Raw genomic sequence first — 8,392 nt, forward strand, 5'->3', positions numbered from 1 at the left:
ATGAAATATGATACTACAATGTGGATGAACCTTGAAAACATTATGCCAAATGAAATAAGCCAGGCACAAAAGAGCACATATTGTATGATTCCACTTACATGAAACATCTTGAATAGGCAAAATCTTAGTTAGGGACAGAAAGTAGATTAGAGGTAACTAGTATTTGGAGTAAAGAGGAGTAGGGAGTTATTGCTTAATGGTTATAGAGTCTCTCGTGTGATTAAAAAAAATTGGGAAATAGCAGGCATGGTTACAAAACACTGAGTGTAATTAATGCCACTCAATGTTATACTGAAAAAGGCTAAAATGGCAAATTTTATGCTATATCTATTGTAACACAATTAATTAATTTTAATGTCAAAGTTTACTTAGTCAATTTACATGCACCTTAAAGTCAATTATGACATAACTTTGCTTAAAAACTAATTGTTAAATTTCAGCTGGTATTACAATAATTATGTGACTATATGAACAAATAAATTAATTGATATAAATATCATGAACAAACATTATGTAATGCTCATGTACAGGAGGGATCATCACCATGACTACAAAGCAACTTAAGAGATAATTATTCATCCCACTAAAGGATACCCCATCAATCATTTTGAAACGGGTTCCTGGGATGTGCCTTTTGATTCTCCAGTAGTGAAGAGGTACACACGATGATCTATGACATAACCAACTGCCCTTTTATGTGAACATCCTTCTGATGGCTGTGATGACAATGAATGCTGTAATACAAATTTTCCACTCAGGAAGCACGAATCATTAGGGCATAGATAAATTTTCCCATTTCAAAACTCACTCATGATCTCAAGAGTTGCTGCTTCCTCCTGAATTCCATCAAGGCTGAATTTCCCATCAAGTCTGAGGGTTTCCCCTGGTTTTATCAAAGCCACTGGCCTCATAGAACCTGGAGAACTACACTCCTGACTGTCTCTATTGGCTCCTCTCCCTCACAATCCAGCATCATCCTATTTTCACTTTAGCTTTCATGAAGCAATCTCATTCCCAGTGGGAGTCACTGAGATCACCATCCCATTCCCCATAGCTAAACCTATCAACAGCTTCATGATAAATGTACTCCTGGCATTAAACACAAAATTGAGATGGCCTCAGACTAAGACCTTAGAAGAAGAGAAAGTCACAGTTAATTCCCCAAACTGTAATAATTTTCATTTGTTGAATATTTTATCTCAGATGAATCATTTATTTGTTGTACTCCCTTCCTAGTTTGATAAATTAAGTTAAACTGTGTTAGCCCAAATTTGAGCTGAATTACTGATTTATTTTTTTAGTTGTTCTCTTAGTTCTAAAATTACCTTATTAATGAAGTCTGTGACACTGATTTCAATTCAATACATATTTTGAAGAATTTATTATATGAGGGTGAAATCACTTCATGTGATGGTGATACAGCAAATCTGGAGATAGTAGCACCAATTCTTCAACCTTCTAGATTTATAACAGAGAGAGAGAGATTGCTCATATATTTGTATATTAGTAAAATCTCAATAGATTTAAGGCTTTCATTGAATATACTCATTTTGCAGGATTAGGAAAATCTTGGAGAGAGAAGTAGTGCTTATGATGGTTTGGTTGTATGGCAAAGTAATAATATTTATTATTACCCATTTAATCTACTAAACTTAAAGATCCTCAAACATAAATACTATCTTAGCTACCTTTGTCCCTGGAGGCAATAATGTTGTTGGGACAGAATCACAGATATATCCTGATTGGAACAAACACTTTGAATTTTTGCTGCTTATTCAGAAAATATGTTCCTAAGTCACAGAATTTTTGTAAGCACTTATTTACAATATGTCATATTTCTTTTACAAGGCTGACTCAGGGAAAAGGAAGCTGAAACATAATCAGATTTGAATGGGATTGGATAGACTAACTCAATAGAATTAGAAGACATGAGTTTGAATCCCAGCTCTGCTTATTAACCAGGTGAACATGAGTGAGGCATTTAGTCTCTCTGAGCTTCCAATTCATCTACTTGGATTAGAAATAACAAAATGTGGCATACAGGGTTTGAAGAAGATTAAACAAAAAGATATTAAGCCTTTCACAAAGTAGGGATTCAAAATTTATTAGATGAAGTTGAATTTGATTCAGCAAGACTGTTTCCAAGGTAATCTTTTACTTGTTAATAAAAATAGCACACATGTATTAAATGTTAATTGTGTACAATATCAAAAATATTATATTCCATATGTGATCTCATTAATATTCAGACCAACAGCAACTCTGAGAAATAGAGATGAAGAAACTGAGATTTCTTCCTCTTATTTACTTGCCTAAGGTAGGAAAGAGATGAGACAGCTTCTAAACCCTTACTGTGTGACTTCAGTATTTTTGCAATTGATTGAAATGCAAACAATTTCCCAGTGGAACAAACAATTGCAAGTTTCTGAATCTGTAAGAACACAACTTTCTAACGTGCTTTCTGTTAGGGAAGATGTTTTCCCTCCCCCAAGGATACTGCTTATCTGTTAAAGAGGAGCTCTGGCTTTCTTTGAAGAAAATTCAGCTCTTGGCTGTCACCTTCCTCATTGTCTCTTCCATGAGGGAGGAAAGAAGCTTCATATGGGTGGTGAGGTTGAGGAACTGGGACGTAGACCGACCTGGTTGATAATGCAGACCTGCCTCCTTCACATGACTCCCGACGCCCCTTGCTCTGCCTCTCGGCCTTGTAAGCTTGGCATTGCCCTGCTGCTCTGTGACCAGGCGAGTAAGTTCCAGTCAAGGAGAAAGAGTAGGAAACCGGTATGTGACCTTGGCTCCAAGCTGTCTGAAATAATTCTAATAGGTTGATCCCTATGAAATTCCATGTCTATTTACCAGTCAGTTCACATCTGGAGGAGATAGAGGTGTGATTAGTAATTAGTTTCAAGTTCCAACACATGTAAAATTTGGCCAGTTATATTAGGCATTTTAATGTCATATTAGGCATTTTAATGTCCACTTGGAGAATGAACCATAATGGATGAATGAGCTTTTTGGAATCTAGTTTTTGCTCTTTCTCATGGTGTATCTCACGAAATGTAGATATGGCTAAAATGTATTCTAAGTATAATTGAATGTTTATTGAAGAAGAAATCAAGGGGATATCAGTTTAAGACCTCTTAAATATATATATATGTATGTATATGAAACAGAATAAGATAAAGAGTCTTTGGAGCTAATCACATCCTGATTCTATCATTTTCAGATGTTTAATCATCTAAGGTTTAAGTCATTTAATATCTCTATACTTCAGTTTCACATTTATAAGACTGACATAATAGTCCTTCATTATAGCATTGATCTAAGGATCAAATATATCAATGAGTAAACAACTTTCTACCATACTTGTTATACAATAAGCACTCAGTGGTAACTAGTGCTATTGCTATTAAACTATCATTGTCATCATGATTTAATAAATAAACCAGTTATTCTTTTCACCATAGGAAAAAAAAAAAGGAAATTAATTTAAAATCTGGTAAAAGAGAACCCAACTAGGAAGAATGGGCTTTTAAATGATTTAAGCATTTTAACAGATATTTTTGAATTGTTATTCATCAAGCACATTTAAAATAGGATCAGTAAATCACCAGTATTTTTGGATTATTTAAGTGGGGTTGGGGAGGTATGGGTACTTGCCATACCTTCAATTAGAAAAAAAATATAACAAGATTTGGTACAAAGCTGGTTTGACCACAGGGGAAATGTATTGTTTTGTTTTGTCATAATTGAGATAAAGGAACAGATGTCATTTCTAGAACAAAATGTGTCATATTGATGTTCCAGGGAATTTTGTTTCTTTACTGCAGAAATATTTTGATTATGAATACTGGTTATAACCTTTCTCAGCACCCAATGACCACCACCATTACCGCCCTCTCAGCTAGGGCCAGTTTCAGATGTGGAAGTTAAATGACCATCCCTACCTTGGCTTCTACTTACTGAAGATAAATGTGCTAAAAATCAGACTTGGCTGCTAGAGGAAATATAACTTCGAAGGAACATTTCTGGCATCTTTTATGTCTATGTGGACCCTACAGATTAAGGCAAAGCTTGATATATTTCCAGTTGATGACTAAAATAGACTCCAACTGCAAAAGGAAAACAATGAGAAACTATTCTTGTATTCAGATAGTATAAGGTAAGCCTGTGTTTCCCTTTATTCTATGTTGGTATGTGTTAGAAGTTGCACGTGAATTGCATAATTGAGAGATTCAGAACCAGGCATTTTAAATAGTAATATGTAGCAGTTGTCAAGGTAACTTGAGAAGAGTATTGGGAATGTTTTTTAAAGTGCAAGGAAAGGGAAACATTTTCCTTTATTGTTGATATCATGTTTGTGCTTTATGCTGTTGTCAACCCCACAGAATGCAAAATGGAATATTTATAGTCAGCTACTACAGCAAAATCTTTTATCAGACTTCACAAGGAGCACAGTCTGAAAATGTTCTAGTATTCTATAATGCTCTATGAGACTGTTCTGTGGGTATGGGTTTTTGTTAAATTCTAGCTGAATTAGACGTGATGCAGGTAAAAGACATTACCAGAAGATACCACAGGGCCATAAAACTGAGTAAGTGTGATGGTGTTTTGCCAATGGGTTTCAGTCCCAGGCAAGTTCACTATGAATTCAGTGTGACCAAAGAAATAACAGTAGAATGTTCTTGGAGTGAAAGGGCTATACCCAACTTTATTTCCACAGTGGCAGGTCAATCACTATAATCCTATCCACTCAGAGCGAGTCTGCACACAGCAAGCCCATCTCTGCCTCTGGGCCTCTCTGCCTGCACAGCCATCCTCTGGGCCTCTGTCCTTGGCGCTGCCACCACTGCAGTCTCGTCTCTGCTCTCCTGCAGCCTTGCAGCCCTGCCACCATGTCGTGCAGAGCACTGGGCAGAGCTCTTTCTATAGAGTCAATAGCAACATATTGCCCACACGTGTGCAATGAGCTGGCCAGCCAGGGCCAGGTGAGAATCCTGGCCACAGGAACCTTTATCCACAGATGGGAATTAAAGAGACCCATTAAGCATTATACCATCTGAATTTGTATGAAAATCAAACTTGGAACAAAATTTCCAACTATCTGGGAAGTTTCTCATGAGTATTCCTATGTGTTTGTCACTTTATAATTTTAAAGAAAACTTACATAGTGATTTCTACACGCCAGGCCACATTCTGCATTCTTCACCCACTTAACTCATTTGATCCTCATAACAACCATGGGGTGTAGGTCCTATAACCGTCCTCACTTCATAGATGGGGAGACTGAGGGACAAAGAGATTAAGTTTCTCCTTCATGGTAAAACATAGGAAGTGCCAGAACTACCATTTGAATGAAGGAATTTTGCTTTCAAAGTCTGTACTCTTTTGGGGGAAGGTCTGGAGTCCTTCATTTTCTAAGCACAAGTCTGATAAAAGTAGAAATGTATTCTTGTCCCCGATCTGCGCCATTCCTTTGTGGGGTTAGATAAAAGAATGCCTGTGCTCCCCACTGGGAGTCATGGAAGAAGTACATTCTTCCCTCCCTGGTTTTCAGAACATGTTGTTTCACCTTTTGGAGTTAGAAGAGAAGAACTGAGCTGATTGGATCTTTGGGGACATTTTTTGTTGCTGTTTCACCAGGCTTGACAGAGCTGGCTTCTGCACTTTCAAAAGCGTCGGACCCACAGGCAGCCTCAGCTTGGGTGTTTTAAAGCACCACTGCAGACTGGAGAAAGGACATCTTGGCTATCCATGTTGTCTCAGAGTAAAACAAGATATTCTGGGGCCAGTGACAAATGCTTTTGAATAGCATAATAATGCAATTTGGCTGGTCTTAGTCAAAGGAATTTGGACAATGGAATTAATTGTACACATCAGAGTGAAAATAAAACAGTTCATAAGAGCGAACAAATGAAATGCAAATGAATTTAACTAAGATAACTGTTCATCTGCTCATATTCTGTTAAAATAATTGTCTAAGTACTGAGTTTAAAACTGCTACTATAAGGCTTTGTTGGATACACTCTAGCATGATGCCCAAAGGAACTGAAAAACCTTAAGAGAAATTATTGTAAATATAAAGACCTTATCCACTCACTCTGGTGAGCTTAAATTAAAATATCTGTAGTGGGTCATATGTTTAAATCTTTAATCTCTCCCATGGAGGTGTGAAATATTTTAGCACTGGCAGAAAAATTTAAACTCTATGTAAGGAAAAAGGTAACTTCAAGGGTTTTAACAAAAGCAAAAATATGGTGGGTGATTATTATAAAATTGGGGTTATGGAAGTCTTCCCCGGTTGCTTTAGCATCTAGGCTTTAGGATTCTGTGAAAGTCCTCTGTGCTGCTGTAAGGTCTTCTGCCTGATTTCCTGGAGATCCCAACTAAGGTAGAGTTTGAGACTGAGAGGCAGAGAAACTCAGAGCTGCAGGCTTTGGAAGAATCCCTTTTGGAAGGAGGCGACTAAAACCCAAGGCTGGTTTCCAATGCAGGTTTGCTTGACTTTCATCCTCAAATACAGACCAGTGTAACAGAAAAAAAAAGCCCATTTTTTTCCCCAAGAAAGTAACTCTTGGAAACTTGTATTCAGGACTACATGATGACCAGTTCTTCAGACTTAATGAAAGCATTTGCCTATATTTTCTAATACCACCAGTTCATGTGACAAGTGTCAAGCAGAGGCCAATCAGTGATTCCTGCCTCGTCTTGCATACGAGGACTGTAATGAAGAAAATCACACTGTGATCTGAGGTTGGACTACCCAGGAAGCTTCAGCAACCTCCCTGACCAGCCCCCACCACACCAGGAACTTTGGCCCCGGATCAGAGGAGTATGCGAATAACAGCAGAAGGGTTTTCCCCTGCACAGGGTTCACTAGAGTAACTGTGCCCGGGGAGTGGCTGTTGTCTTCCTAGGAAAGCTCTCCAATCTGGAGTGAATTTCAGTCATTTACCAAACATGCTCCACATAAATTATTCCAAACCATGTTTACTTACTTGGGTCTAAAATCCTGTAGATGGACAAAGCACACATGGCCACAGAAAGAAAGAGAGGCCTGATTGGAACCCAGCCCAGGGAACACAGCTCTTCCTTCTCCAAGAAGTTAAGTCCAGGTTTTAACCCTCTGGCATCAGATGTGGCCACACAACAGAATATATTAAATTACAAGACTTATTTTTTTCATTTTTGGTCAAAGACATGTAAATAAATGATCCAGAGAAGCAAAGCTAATATAAAAAAGAGATTCATAGATGAGTTTATCAAGAACAGAAAGCAAATTCTATAGTTCTTAAAAATTACGCTCCAAACTCACACTTTCCTACAACTTTAAATATAATGACAGGAACAATATTAACTTTTTCTTCCAATCTGACCACATAATTTTAGGGATTTCCTAGGTTTTTTTATTATATACAAACACTTTCTTGAGGAATTGGCAATAGAAAAGCTTCTCCCTCAGGTAATAAGATGCTTTTCTACTCAATTCCTCAGTTCATTCAGCCTGAGGTTTCAAGGGCAGTATTACTAACTTATAGAACTGTTGTTAAGAATTAAACAGCGTTTGCAAGGTCCTTCAACATGCTCAAATAAAAGATGTTAAGGAAGAATCAAATCTGGTAAAACAGAGGGGCTCCCAAAAGAACACTACCTTACTTTTTTCCTTAATTCTAACCAAAACTCAAAATTTGGCCAATGCCAAGATACTGTCTGGAAATACTTGAATAATGGAATTCTAATGTTTGGACAATGGAAATCTGATTTCTTTCTGGCTCGCTGTTGGCATTGTATTCCTATTAAGCCATAATCAACATAGTACCCCAGGCCTGTAGCATTTTCTTGATAGCCTTTTTCATTTGGGGAAGTGTTTTTGTTCAGAGGCAAACAACTCAAGAACCTCCCAGCAGTCTGGTAAGTAAGAAAATACCTACCTTTCTGTTCTGCTTTTGCAGGGACACTAGCCCATTTTCGATTTTGACTGCTCTTCCTATTTTCCAGATCAATGAGAGATGAGTTTCTCTTGCCCTTCATTTGGAAAATGTCTGTACCCATAACCTCTGAGATCCTTCTTACAAGCCTGCAGGTCTATTCAGATCATTTAGCTTGTTAACCAATTTCTAGTGGTTTTGGTTCTGTGTTATCCAGTCCAGTGTTATTTCTAAGGTCCATTAATTTCTGCTTCTAAGGCACTGAAGCTCCTCTTTCCCATCACAGGATTCTAGGAAGGTGCGCAGCATGAGGGGCAATCTGCAGGCGAAGGCTGCAACCATCAGCAGTTTTAGCACATTAACTTTCTTAAGACAATGTCAGCAATCTTAATTCCCAGGCCCCCCAGTGCAAGGGGCATCTGCCCCACATGTGTGGAAAGTGTGATGGCAGAAGGAATTTCATC

Source organism: Manis javanica, chromosome 2 (genome assembly GCF_040802235.1).
Source record: "Manis javanica isolate MJ-LG chromosome 2, MJ_LKY, whole genome shotgun sequence".
Taxonomy (NCBI): Eukaryota; Metazoa; Chordata; class Mammalia; order Pholidota; family Manidae; genus Manis; species Manis javanica.